Source organism: Melanotaenia boesemani, chromosome 10 (assembly GCF_017639745.1).
Source record: "Melanotaenia boesemani isolate fMelBoe1 chromosome 10, fMelBoe1.pri, whole genome shotgun sequence".
NCBI classification, from domain to species: Eukaryota; Metazoa; Chordata; class Actinopteri; order Atheriniformes; family Melanotaeniidae; genus Melanotaenia; species Melanotaenia boesemani.
Window position 1 is genome coordinate 10,993,376 of NC_055691.1, and position 15,355 is coordinate 11,008,730.

Here is a 15,355-nt window from a genome sequence, read left to right on the forward strand (position 1 = left end):
AAAGGGCAATTTGTTTTATGTTTTTATTGCTTGAAAAATAAAATCCAGGTTCCATTAACACCACTTTGTATTTGAAAAACAATTTGTTTGTGTTTAATTTATTCACGTGTTTCACATGATTTTTTAACACTGTAAAATCTGTTAAAGATTAATCCATCTTTTCCGCAGTCCACAAGGATCTGTGTCCCCAGCCAGTAGCAGCTATAACCTACGTGTATGTGTTTGCATCTATATGTGGCAATTTAGCGTCATTAAACATTAAAGATGTTTAATAAAATTATTAATTTTAGTAATTTAATAAAAATATGAATTATTATTAAAAATATTGATTATACCTTGAGAGCACCACCACACAGATAGCTTTATACTAATCTAATGGCTGTGTGGAAACCATTCGAGTACTAAATTAATTCATTCAAGCTTGTCAAATCAGTTGGTTATCAATCGATCAGTCTCAGGACGCTGATAACGTGAAATCTTAATTTGAAGGTCATAACATGACTCAAAGGAGGGGATCACAATAACCAGACCAGTTTAGAATAAATATGAAATATTTATTACTAGTCTAATCCTGCATAAATGGAAAGGAAATATTTACAAAGGATTTTGCATGGGAAAATGAATCAAACATTCTAAAATGCAGAATATGGTGTTCAAACCAGAATCTTATTTCAAGATCATGTAATGTGTCAGAATTAATTAAGTGTATGCAAGAAAAGTAACAAACAAAAGTAAATTAACCCGCAGTGTTAATTCAACTCATTTTTAAGATGACTGGCAAAAAAAGAAGGGATCTCTGAATCCTAAAAGGAAAAGAGGGAAAACTGAATCTCATCTGTTCAAAGCCGGAAGTTTAACTAAGATGTAGGACTACTTTACTACTTTACACCAACCATTCCTTGGAGCAGAGAATTGATATATATATATATATATATATATATATATATATATATATATAAATGAACATTTTAAACTAATAAAAGTAGAATCTTTTACTCTCCATACAGACAAAGAAATTCCTTTCTGTGGGGTGAACAGAGAAAACCTTAACAGGCTTTATTACCCTTCAGAATGTAAGATAAACATTTCTTGGGTTTTTTCCAGATGTTCTGGGCCATTAGGGCTGAAAGCTGCAGGAAGACCTTATCAGTTGAAGAAAAACACAACTTTTAGAGAGGAACAGCTTCAAAGTGGACATTTTGAATGAGGAGTTACATCTGGGATCCATACACATTTTAAGCTGGTTATAAGACAGATTTGTTGCAGAAGATTAAAGTTCAGAAACTTCCCACGTCTTTGATATAACTTAACGAAGTACTACCCACTCCAGGGTGGAGAGAGTCAACCTTTGTTGACCTGTGGAACTGGAGACCAAGTGATAAATCTGAGTCCCGGGCTTTTACCAGTCAGACCCCCACTTTGGGAGTGAGAAAGACTGTAAGGAGAAAAATCCTCAAAATGTTTTATTCAGTCAGGATAAAACAAAAGTTCCAATCTTTATTTTGAAGATGATAGAATCCGCTACATATATATTCCTTTTATAAAGTCTGATTAATGCAGCATACATGAGGAATTTACACTGGACAAAAACACCTAAGATCCGGAGAGATCCAAGAGGATACAAGTCTCCGTATCCGCGGCACTTCCGGACTGTTTCCGAGTATATACGGGAAGATTGGTGTGTAACAGATCCTATTATAGGATACCCTCCGTATACACATCTATAATAAATCCTAGTATGGGATATGCCGCGGAAACACATCTGTGATAGATCCTAGCATTGGATACCCTCCATATACACAACTTTAAGAAATCCTAGTGTATGGCATTCTCCGTATACACGTCTCTCGCAGATCCTACGTCATATTCTCCGCGTTCGTTTCTGTGACAGATCCTATAAGATATCCTCCATACATACGTCTGGAACAAATCCCATAACCCACCTCATATACAACTTAATTTTGCCCTCTCTGATGACCCTCGTTCATTTTTACCCCTTTAAATGACAGTTTGTTTGAATTATTTATTTATTATTCACTATAACCGTGGCAACAGAAACTCAGACGCCGTGCTGCAGACGCGCCAGATCATGTCTGTGAGGCATTGCTATGAAAGCAGGTGCAGGGCAGCAATCATCTCCCTTCTCTCCACTGATCAGGTCTAATACAAAAGCTACGGCCGACCGGGCTGCAGGTTCTGTGTTAGAGCCGAGACACGCCAGATCACGTCTTTGATGGGGCGTCGCTATGAAAGCAGCCTGCAGGCATTTTTGACGATTTAGGAAACTATCTGTGGACTTTGACTGTTTGAAACAAAATGACGCATCATCCTCTGGACACACACAAGCTGTAAGAGCTTCACCCGCTCTCTGAAATGTTTGTGTCACGTAACATAGTTAAGCAATCATCTCCCTTCTCTCCACTGATCAGGTCTAATACAAAAGCTGCGGCCGACCGGGCTGCAGGTTCTGTGTTAGAGCCGAGACACGCCACATCACGTCTGTGACGGGGCGTCGCTATGAAAGCAGCCTGCAGGCTTATGTAACGATGTAGGAAACTATCTTTGGACTTTGACTGTTTGAAACAAGTTGTCGCATCATCCTCTGGACACACACAAGCTGTAAGAGCTGCACCTGCCCTCTGAAATGTTATGTTTGTGTCACGCAACTGCGGCCGACCAAGCTGCAGGTTCTGTGTCAGAGCCGGTTGTCTTGGCAACGCGTCAGAACGAGCATATTAAATAATCCACTCATCTGCTTCTTGTGAAAAACTTACGATTTTAACGGTAAAAAAAACAACAATAACACATAAATAATTTATTTAATATTATTATTTAATTTATTTTGTATGTGACCATGGTATAAGTGGGATAATTCCCTTCAAGGTGTCCAATATCAACGCGAACGCCTCCGCCTGGATACGTCGTCGGGCATTAGGTATACATTTTAAAATACATAACAAATCTCATAACCCAACTCGTACACAACTGAATTGTGCCCTCTCTGGTGACCCTCGTCCATTTTTACCCCTTTAAATTACATTTTGTTTGAACGACTCATTTACTAAGTACGGAAGCGTGGAGCTGTCACCCAAATTAAAAAAAATCGGACCTTATCACGTTATAACGTGATATGTTTATTGTAAAAACGTAAAACGTATCACGTTATTACGTGATACTTTATTGTAATAACGTGAAACGTATCACATTATAACGTGATAAGTTTATTGTAATAACGTGAAACGTATCACGTTATAACGTGATAAGTTTATTATAAGAACACAGCCTGTACTGTATGCAGATGTTGTTACGACCTATATTGGAGCAAAATACATTTCATGGAAAATATACTCATCAAGCAGAAACTTTTCAGTTCTTTTTGACAATGATTAATTGTTCTACTCTGGTTTATTGTTGTACAGAAATGTGGGACAGTTACAGTATGAGAAACACGTAGGTCACCTGCCTGCACGCAGTGAGACGGGGCGTGCCTGTGTCTGAATTGCCACAGAGCAGGCATCCCCAACTTGGGACCTCTTGAGCCAGTGTCCTGCAGGTTTTCAGTGGGGTTTATTATTTCCAGAGAAATTCCTAATTTACTACATGGGATTAAGTTTGACTTCATTGGAGAGATTTGATGAAGCTTGGAGGACACTTGTTGAAGTTGCACCCTTTAAGTAGACAGGACCACGTCTTTGTGTCGGCAACTTATTTCTCCCAGTCCCAGCGGTGCATAAAGCCTTTATAATTTTCATTTTTATTGTCAGGAGACAACATATTATTAACTGAAAGCAGCGCACACACTCTATTGCCACTCAGACACATGCACGCACCGTCTCACTGCGTGCAGGCAGGTGACGCACCGTGTTGCTTATAACGGTCTTGTGTGCAAGAATAAACCAGGGGTGTGTCCCAATTCAGGGTCTGCACACTTCGAAGAGCGGATTCGTAGGCCACATACGTCATCGCGGTGCGCGAAGTACTGTCCCAATTCACAGAATTTGAAGGACCCTCCGAATCCACCCTTCGAATCCGCACTTCATTTGGCCTCAAACGAAGGATGCTGGTGATGCATCCTTCACGGCCTCTTTTCTCCCACAATTCATTGCGCACAGGACGGTGGTGAATCAGTAACCTCAGAAGAGTCGTACTAAGTTTAAATAAAGTTTTATTTTAAAAAAAGTACGTTTTTTTAACTACACTTTAGTATAAACGTTACAAAATCAAATACATTTAAAGCATGTTTGTTAAATGGTGACATTAAAATTCGGTAATATTTGATATTCAATTACTTTTAAGGGGTTAATGAAGTGTGTACCGGCTGGAAAACAACAGAGCCTCAAACAGTGTTTTTCTCTCTTTTTTTTTTTTTTTTTTTTTTACTGTCGGTGTTGCCGCTCCGTGTTCAGCGTCTACTGACGTTTCCTACGAGTAATTTCTGAGGTTTAAGTGATTCAACGTTCTGTGTTGTTGCTATGGGAAATTCTTCTAGACTAGGTAGGCTGTCCCATTTCACGAACGTTAAGCAGACTTCGAAGTGTGTAGACTACGGAGGACACTCTGTAGCCTACGTAGTCTGCGCACATTCGAAGTGTGCAGACCCTGAATTGGGACACAGCTCAGGTCTGCACCAGCCTCTTAACGACCCATTATTTGAGTCAGGTGTGCTGCAGTATGAACATACTGAAAACCTGCAGGACACTTGTTTGGCAATAAAGACACATTCTTATTCCGAAACAGTTTATTTCGCTGAGATGCTGAATAAAAATAAGTATCCAGTCAAGACAGAGGATACAAATTCTGGCAGCACCATTATTCAGCCTGCCAGAATCTGTGTCACCCACCTTAATAGGGTATTTTATATTTATTCACCAGGTGATTTTAACTATTGACACTTTAGATTTAACCTAATATCCGCAGTAAACACGAGGAAGTTTGGCCTTTATTTACAAAAGGGGATACAAATGATGGCAGCCAGTCTTTCTCAGTCTCATCTTTTTTATTCAAAGTTGTGGAAGGCCTTAAATCTAGCAGACTTTATTCGTTGTCTGACAGAATTTGTTTACCTCATCTGCAGTTCACAGAAAGGGTTTGTATCCTCTTATTTTGTTCATTTCACAGGACAGTGTTCAATCTTTTAACAAATCTTCAATCTACATACTGTATCTTTATCATCTTCAAACTATATACACACATGTAAACATTTTTGGAAACAAATGCAAAAAAAAAAAAAAAAACTTTAGAGACATGTAACTTAACATGCTATGCTTGCTAAACACTCCAACACACATCTGGTGAAACCACCTCAGACAAATATCACACTGAATCTGGAAAAGATAGAATTGTTTTCAAATTACACACTGTTACAACCTTCAAAATCTTTTTTCACAGATTTTGTTGATATATATTTTTCAATATATATTTTTTACTAATTATAAAACTATAAGAAAATCATATTTCATTTCCCATTTAAGAGGAAAGATTACTTAATTTTCTTACCCAGTTTAAATCTTTCTCCTGCTCCTTTTCCCCACAATACAAGCACAAGTCTGTAAGGTCATCTGTTTAAAAAAAGAAAAAACAAAGAAAGAAATCATGAATGTTTATTCTATAACAGTGTGGTAGTAGCTATACAACCTAACCTTTGTTGATAGATGATATTTGACCTTTATCTTATTTAAGTCACTCAGCTGGGTGGGGGAAAAGAGATCTGTTTATAATGCACTTCAAGAATCAACCCAAACACCACTGTCCATGTTGGGTGAAGTTCCCGTTTATTTTCAATTATCTCTTATTGTATGCATTGATGACAGGTCACATTTACAATCAAAATAAAAGGTGTCAATAACAAAAATGTGATAGCAGTAAAAACTGTGTCATTCTCCCACACCCAAGCTAATTAAAATGCCCACATCACCTGTGGCTGTGGGCAAATGCAAGTGACACAAAAAACAACAAATGGCTCCAACGTTTGTCACAAAAGTAACATGGCTGGTTACATAATATGTTCAGAGACAGACAGTGTGAGGTGTTTTCTATGCCTCTAAACTCCATTCTCAGGCCTGATAAGTAAACAATGTGTTTGTTATCAAAAGGGACCTTGTTAGTATTTGGTGGGTGTTCATTATATTATGGGTGATCAGTGCATTTTGGTCGTGTAAAATGGGATAGTTTTATGGTTTTGTACAGCGCTTTAACCTGCAACAAGAAATCATTTAAATAACACCTGGTGTGATTTAATATAAATGAGTTCAGTTGAGTCTTAATTTCAAGCAAAAAGTGTTAAATTTTTAGGTTTTGGAATGAAGATGGCTAAAATAGTTAAAACATCAAACTGTGTGATTTCATATTTTTATCCAAGTGGTCAAACCAGACCTGTTCAGTTATATGTCGTATGCTTATAGCACATAATTTACCCGTCTATAGGATGAGAGCGACTGACATTTCCATCCTGTGTCTGTTGATGGCCAGTGGGGCAGCATTGAAATCTACCGTTTCCTTTTTCACAAGTTTTTCTGCAAACTGACATTCCAAGAGAAAATTTAAAAAGTTAAAATATGGACACAGAGTATAAATATAAAAAAAAAGCAAATTTAGCTGTGTGTGTAGGTGTGTGTCTCTTTGTGTGTAGGGTGGATAATGATGTAATGATTTGAGGGAGGAAGCACCTTTCAATGCAACTTTCAATGCAAACACATCATTAATATAATGTGTGTGTCCTTACCTTGTTCTTTCCAGGGTATTTCTGAAGTTAATACATTAGTAAATTATGAATATTTTGTATCAGGATTACTTTGTGATATTGTATATAGATATTTTCATATGACAGTTCCATGAAAAGATGACTTTTAAGAATACAAATCTATTTAATTGGGTTTTACTTAAAGCAACAAATTAATGTTAGGTGCACAAAAGAAAATAATAAAGGACTCACCTCTGAATTGTCCCATTCATCCTCTCAACCAGTCCATTGGTATGTGGGTGGTATGGAGAACAGAGGCTCCTTTGGATATTCAGAATGACACACACTTCTTTGTTGATCTGCAGATTTAAAGCTTTTGTTTAGAACTAGAATTCCCAAATTATTCAATTATGAAATATGAGTTTTTATAAGTTATTTGAATTTTAACTTGATGATTAAAAATGGCTATGTTTGCAAAGTATTACAATTTGTTTAAAACATGTTTATACCATGGTGATAGGACAGGAGTACTTACGGAATTAACAAATTATCTTTCCTGGTCAGTAAGGATCCTTTTCGGGGCTCCAAACTGATAAACAAATTGAAGTATACATCCAGTAACCTCCTTGGCAGACTTTGACTTCAGTGCATAAGCCTGTGGCCACTTAGTAAAATAGTCAACCGTTAAGCATATGTACTGATTTCCAGTAATTGATGTCGTTAATTTGCCAATAAGGTCCATTCCCACCAACTCAAATGGCTCAGAAACCTGAAAACACAACAAAAGATTTTAAATTTAACGAACCTTTTTCAAACCCCAATTATCATATATATAAAATTAAGTCTCTCAAAATGTTTTCAAAGTTTAAAAGAAAAGATATTTTCTTTAGGTGATGTACTCTTTAAACATTCATAGACAAAAAGTATAAAATAAGCAGCATTAATTAACTTTTATTGGGGTAAACTCTGGTTGCTTTTTAATTGACGGACCACTGGCCTGGCAGGCTAAGCACTGTGAGACCTGTAAATACAGTATGTTAAGTAAAAAGAACAAGTTTTTATTAAAAGTAATGTAAATACTAGACAAACGTTCTTACATATCCCTTTAAAAAATTAAAAATTTCTATAAAACTTTTGTTAATGAAATACAAAGTATTATCATATTTATTCCAGAATAATTATGTTTTGTGTGCACATACCCAGTTGTTGATGTCTACTGACATGCCTGGCCAGTAGAATCGCTTTGATTTTGCGTCTCTTGTCTTTGTTTGGCCACAGTGAGCACCGGTAGCACTGGCATGAAAGTCCATAAAAATGTTGTTGGCCTCCTCAGCACCACACACCACTTTTGTCTTAACTGTTTTTGCAGTTCCCTTGTGACGCCAATAATAAAACTCTTCTCCTAAATAAAGGCAGATGAATAAATTAAAAACTGGGTTTAAATACAGTTTGATACTACTATAGCAGTACTACAGTCATCCAATGTTAATGGAACATGTTCATAATGCCATGTCATATAAATATGTCTCTATTTATGTAGTATATGTATTAAACCGCAGTTATCCATTGTGCAAGCCTTAAACTACACACAAGCGCGCACACACACACACACATATATTTACATGTGATCCTTGCACATTCCCGCTCATCCTAACACACACACCTCCTCACCCCCACTTACACAGTATAAACACTCACACAGCATACAACCCTCCCAGTCTTACTCCCCAGCCCCCCCTCCCTCCCGCCATGCCCTGTGGGAGACATCCCTGGCAGACCAATATACGGCAAGCCCCAGATCTGGCCCCCACCGCCATCCTCAACCACCTCCCCCTGCCCGCCCCTGGCAACGCCCTGGGGAAGAGGGGTGTGAGGTGTCCCCATTGTCCTCCTCCTCCTCTCCGCTCATGACTTTTTGTGGTGAGTGTGTTTGTTGCAAGTAAAACCGGGTATAAACTGAACTCAAGGATAAAAGAAAAAAGAGGAATTTCCCTGTTCATTTTTTATCTTCTGAAATATGCCATAAAGCTTCTAGAGATTCTTCATGAGCTGGAAAATGGCCAGAATAAGCAAAGCAGTGTTGACCAGTGTTATGATCGTCTCTGTGACCTGCTGTATAAGGAGATGGACAAATATGGAACAATTAAAAAACATGAAGCGTCCATATTGGAACACTGAGCTAAGTGAATTATGGACTCAGTTGCGTTCTGCAGAAAAAATGTGTCTTAAATGTGAGGAAAAATATAAGAAAAGGGATTTGAAAGACAAATTTCAGCATTTCAATGTAATGTTGACAGAAGGCTTCGGTACTTCAAGAGACGCTTCACAAGAGGACAAGCACTTCATCTAGAACATCTAGAAAGTAGAAACCCTCAGCAATTCTGGAAGGTTAGAAATAATCTTGGTCCTCAAAGGACTTTTTACTTCTTGAATAATGTTTGTAGATTAAAGTGTGAGTTGGAGAATATCATGAACAATGCTGGGCTTTACTTTGATCATATATTGGATATGGACATCTCTCTAGAGGAGCTGCAGAAGGTTGTTAATAAAGTCAAATTAAATAAAGTTGTAGGAGTTGATGATATCCCTAATGAGGCTTTAAAAGCACCCAGCATGTTAAAGATCTTACATGTTTGTTTCTAAAGTGTTTCCAGGATGGTTTTGTTCCTTCAGTGTGGAACAAATCAATAATTAAACCCATTCCTAAATCTGCCAAAGCAGACCCACAAGTTCCTTTAAACTACAGAGGTATCAGTCTTCTTAGTACCGCTTATAAATTCTACTCAGGGGTTCTAATCAATAAATGAAATGATTTCCTAGAGTCTCCAGGTATGATGGTGGAAGAACAAAATGGCTTCAGGGAAAACAGGGCATGCATGGTTTGTCTTCCGTTGTGAGAGCAAGGTTACAGGAGGGTAAAGAGACTTTGTTTTGTCGACTTTAAAAAAGCTTTTGATTGGATAAATAGAGACCTTTTGGAATATAAATTGATCTCTTCTGGTATTGGAGGTAAATTCTATGGTACTATTACATCCCTGTACAACGTTCCTGTTGCTTGTATTCAGGTAAATAATCTTAGAACTGGTTGGTTTCCTGCTCCGTTTGGAGTTAAACAAGGAGATGTTCTTATTTACTTTCTATGTAAATAACTTGGCCCAAGAAATCAAACAGGCTAAGCTTGGTTTAGATATAGAAGACGCTACACTTAGGGAGAGGTCAGAGGTCATTGTGTGCACAATGAAGATCTGGTACGTTGCCCCTAGCGACTGAAGTGGGCGGGTATAAGGGTGTACCTGAAGAACAGCGTATATGTGTTTTGTGTGATCTTTGAGTTGTTGGAGATGAACTTCATTTCTTGTTCCAATGTCCGCTGTATGATGAACGGAGGAAATCTCTGTCTGAAAACGTACAAAGGAAGAAAGCAGATTTGTTTTGGATGTCTGAGTATGATATGTTGAGTTGGTTCTTCAAGGAGGAGATTCATGCTTTAGCTAGATTTATTGAAACAGGATGGACATTAAGACAGAAAACATTGTTTCCTACATAAGAACACAATCCTTTCATTTGTATATTTTGATTTATCTTGTTGTTGTTGTATAAGTTGATGGATACACGAGACTTGTTCTTGGTTTCCTGGTTTTCTTTTTCTGTTTGCCATCTTTGAATTGTCTAGATTTATATTGTATAGTGTCTTGTAAGCCCATGTGGACATGACACTGAAATTAACAAATCAATCAATCTAAAAGAGAAGAATGTTCACATGGCTTCATAAATCTGAACCTTTCTCAGTGTAGAACAAAGTGTGTATGAGAGCCATGTAATGTCCATGTTAGCATGACGGTGCTGCTCTGACCCCCCTCCTCCTTTCAGGGTGGAGCCTGCTGGAGAACCATGGTTGAGACCAGGAGGTGTGAGGAAGTGTAAGTGTGTTTTTCATTGGATTCATCACATTCAACCATCTTCACACTGTCCCATCACTCATTCATCAGTCAGCATCAAAGTGTCAATAGATCAATAACTGCAGCTGGATTGTGTTTGTTCTCTCCATCAGATTCCTGTCCACTCACTATCGACACAAACACAGTGAGCAGAGACCTCAAACTGTCTGACAACAACAGGAAGGTGACACGTTTGGAGGAGTTTCAGTCATATCCTGATCATCCAGACAGATTTAATTGTCTTCAGCTGCTGTGTGGAAATGTTCTGACTGGTCGCTGCTACTGGGAGGTCGAGTGGAGAGGAGAGGTTTATATATCAGTGAGTTATAAAGAAATCAGGAGGAGTGGAAACTTCAGAGACTGTTGTTTTGGATTCAATGATCAGTCCTGGAGTCTGAGATGCTCTGATGATGGAGGTTACTCTGTCTGGCACAATGAGAGAAGCACACCCATCTCCTCCTCCTCCTCCTCCTCCTCTGTCTCTAACAGAGTAGCAGTGTATGTGGACTGTCCTGCTGGCTCTCTGTCCTTCTACAGAGTCTCCTCTGACTCACTGATCCACCTCCACACCTTCATCACCACATTCACTCATCCTCTCTGTGCTGGATTTGGGATCTGGTTCAAGTCTGGTTCCTGGGTGTCTCTGTGTTGAGTGTAAAGAGTTTGATCGTGTCAGAGAAACTCTGACTGGTGAACAGATAGTTCAGTCTGTACATGTCTGTCTCTTTCACTCAGAAACATCTTTTCAGATTCAACCAGTTTCTGTGTGAAACTCTTCTAAATGATTCCTTGGAAACTTCTTCCTCTTCCAGTCCTTTAAAGATGGAAGTTGTGCTTCATCCAGGATTCACATGTTGTTTCCAGTCAAAGCTTCACACTGAATATCAGGATGTTGTGTTCACTTCATGTCAGCTGCAGTTAGTTTCACTTCATGATGCTGGAAATGAAAATCCTCCCAGTGTTTCACTCTTAGTTTGTTTGCTTCATTCTGTCTTTATTTGGACTTTCTGACATTTTCACATGTTGAATTATTGGTTTTTCACTTTTTGCCTCTTTATTCACCACAATCTTCATTTTTCATTCTGTCTCCAAATGTCTGACTTTATATGTGAAATGTAGACTCTTCATGTACTTTTAAAACTGACACCTTGATGACCTGCGACTGTTGTACTAAGTACGGTACAAACCACACCATCCAGTAAGCGGACGACACACCAGTGGTGGGTCTCATCCAGGACGGTGAGGAGAGGCTCTGCAGGGAGGAGGTGAGACTTTTTGTGGACTGGTGCAGTAACAACAACGTGATCCTGAATGTGGAAAAAACCAAAGATCTGGTGATGGACGGCCCGTTCACACTGCTGTGGAGATCCTCCCACACATTAAGTTCCTGGGAGGTGACGTAGCCGACAAACTCACCTGGTCCCTGCTCACCTCCTCCTCTGTAAAAAAGCCCACCAGCGCCTGCACTTCCTGCAGAGGTGAAAGGTCCATCCTCAGCAGTTTCTGCAGAGGCACCATGGAGAGAGAGCTGACCAGCAGCATCTCTCTGTAGCACGAGAGCAGCAGCAGCTCAAAGTCTCTGAGGAGGGTGGTGAGGGCGGCCCAGAGGATCCCTGGAGTCACACTGCCCCCATTGAGGAGCTAGCAACGCAGCGCTGCCTGTCCAGGGCGGTGGAAATCATCATGGACCCCACTCACCCCTGTTTTCTGTCCTGCTTCGGGCAGAAGGAACCGCAGTCTGACATCAGAACTGGACGGTTTTTATCGAACAACCATCAGGCTGCTACAGTTTAAACACTCGGTAACAGCCGTACAGCAATATGAGGCAGTAGCAGGTTCTGGTACGTCCATTCACTATCTGCAGAAATCCTCTTCTAGTTTCATGTTATTCATATTTTTACAGCTATTTTTTAGCTGGATACGTTTTTCTGACAATGTTTTTACCTCCGTGTTGCTTTAATGGAGGCTTGATGCAGCATAATTTCATTCTGCATCTCTGGTCTAATAATCTTCAATAACAATAAATTAATCTGACTAGAGACGCCACGATTACGTCATTTCACTATTAATCACAGTTTTAAACCTCATGATTAATTAATCATAAAGATTCCTCAATATCATGACTTTCCATGAAAGATCATGTCTGAACCACGAACACGGAACAAAATCCGAGTTCTGTGATAAATCAGACATTCTGGTCTTTAACACGGCAGGAGTAGAACTTTGTTGATGCGGACAACAAACAGAATAAAATCCAGGTGTTCATTCCACAGTTTCATCTCTTTGCATTAACATGTTCATTCTGACAGCATGTGAGTTCACACATTTATAGATGGAAATGAATTAACACAGAATAATCAGAGAAACAGGATTATTTGTTTGACAGTAATCGTAGCAAAGAAAATCTGTAAGGTGACGTCTCTATCCAGGACTGATGGAGATCCCAAACTGTCCTCAACGTTCAGCTGCAGAAAGGCAACGAGGAGCCACGACTTCCTCTCAGAGTCCTTTACAACCCAAACAAAAACCTCCAATACTGAAACACCTGAGGGGTATTGCACGAAACCAAGATAAGGGATTAAGCCGGGATATGTTGGTTATCCTGGCTGAATTTAGCCCTAAGTCAGTTGCATGAAAGCAGCTCAAACTAATCCCGGCCAAGTTACTGTGGTGATTTATCCGCTGCAGCTAGCCTGCTCCAGACCAGGCTAACTGCTCAGGCTAAGATTAATCCTAGCGAGTCACCTGCATGTCCAACGTCAATTCTATGAGGAATTAATGTGTTTTACAGCATGTCCATGGTCTTCCTAAGTATGGCGCGTCATTTTAATCATCCAGTATTAAAATATTACATATACAGTCACTGTACATTTAATCGAAATCTGTTCGTAATCGCAACAGCCTTTTTATATGGATTCGAGTTGTAGTATTATTATTCTATTCTACAGTCATTTAGCAGACGCTTTTATCCAAAGCGACTTACATTTGAGAGTAAGAACAACACAAGCATGAATTCAAACAAGATGGGACGTCGTCATTAAGTGTTAGTCAGACCACTTTTGAGTCCAGTTGGACCCAGGTACTGTCGTGTAGTGCTAGTGCAGTGCATATAATTTTTTTTTTTTTAGTCATTTTATTTAAATACAGGATCACGATTTCATCACACAATATCAACTTGGTCATAAGTGCATGATTTCATCAGGCCAAGTGTTATATTGCTATGCTAATGAAGACTGCTCGTCAAATTGCTGTCAGAGGTTTTATAAATATGTGTTTTATTGCATTAATTGAGATTACAAAACACAGCGGATGAGGTTACAAAGGTGTATTCAAAGAAATCCGTGACGAGGGCAATGTAGAATATTCAGGTCCAACTCCCCTTCACCTGTTCCCTCTTCATAATGGCTTGCCCTTTATCGGAGGATGTGCTGGACGAGGAAGCCCGCATCCTCAGAAGAGCATTCAGACGTGAACGAGTCTTCGGGGACAGCTCACATCCCCTGGCCTTTGGAGATGACTATGTCATTGAGAGATACAGATTTTCGGTTACTGGATTTCCAGGTCCAGTTTTCTGAGTGTCCGGCTTTTAATCTCAAGATCCAGCTCCATTCCTTGGAGTTTGCTCTTTTTGAGTCAGCTTTTAACATCTGCCAGCTCTCTCTCTCTCTCCAGGTGCCCTGAATAAAGCGTTCTGACAGTTTGTGAGGTCTGTAAAGGAAATGTCATGTGCAGTAGAATTGCAGTACGTGATGTACCTTGTATGAAGCGGACAGTTTCTGTGGCTGGGACAGAGGCAGTTACTGTCCCTCCCTGGATCCCCTCCATCACTGGCCTCCCTTTATTTAAATGGAGTGCCAGTTCCTCTGCTGGAGTCACATCCTGGCTTGGTGGGCCGCCCCCTGTGCCAGTTTATAGGCCTTTTTTTAACTGCTACAATCATACAGACATTGAACATGTCAGCAGACACCTCATCTATTCACCTCATTTGTTCACGGTTATCTACTTTGGAGTCACTTACCAGTCTGCAAAATATTCTTATATTTAATTTTTACTTGCTGCCAGGTCCTTTTATGGCCAGACAGGTTTGTTCTTTATGAAGGACAGAAAGATAAAATAGATAAAAACGTTACATGAGGAAAACAGATTAAATGACACATTGTGGATAATTGTTTGAACCTAATCATACTCTACATTTCCTGAGTAACATGCACCTGCTTGTCACTCTTAAAGTATACAACAGTTAGTGGATTTCAAAAGTAATCCTTTAATTGTAGCCTAATTATGACAGTTCCAGTGGAGCACTATTTATTAATTGTACAGTTTTTGACTACGCATTGAGCCGGTCGGCAATTGTCTGCCAGGCTCTCTCGCGTTCTTTACTTATGGCATTGGTATTGCCTTTTTTCCTTATAATATCCTTAACTTCGTCAGAGAACTCTGTCAGGAGCTGTTGTTCAGCGGCCGTGAAGTAGGACGCGCAACTTTTATCCATTTCCCCATCGGTGATTCTGTGAGCGATCGCGAGGTCTGCTTCAGTATGCCGTCCACACGGACTTATCCCAACTATCTTCACCTGGCTTAACCTAGCCGCACCTTCTCATCCTGGCTCAGCAAACGTGCAACCAATTAAGCCAGGATAGGCCGCGCAAGCTAGGTCAAGCTGGGCTTGCTTAATTATCCTGGATTTCTTTATTCTGGTTTCGTGCAATACCCCTCAGGAAGGATTTGAATACATGAA

General features: G+C 39.5%; 1 long non-coding RNA gene across 1 annotated transcript; it reads left to right on the forward strand.

The window, feature by feature from the left end:
• Nucleotides 1–10,346: 10,346 nt before the first annotated feature.
• Nucleotides 10,347–11,697, forward strand: LOC121646996. Its single transcript, XR_006011738.1, has 2 exons — nt 10,347–10,599; nt 10,731–11,697. It is a non-coding gene; the product is annotated as an uncharacterized LOC121646996 (long non-coding RNA).
• Nucleotides 11,698–15,355: the final 3,658 nt, after the last annotated feature.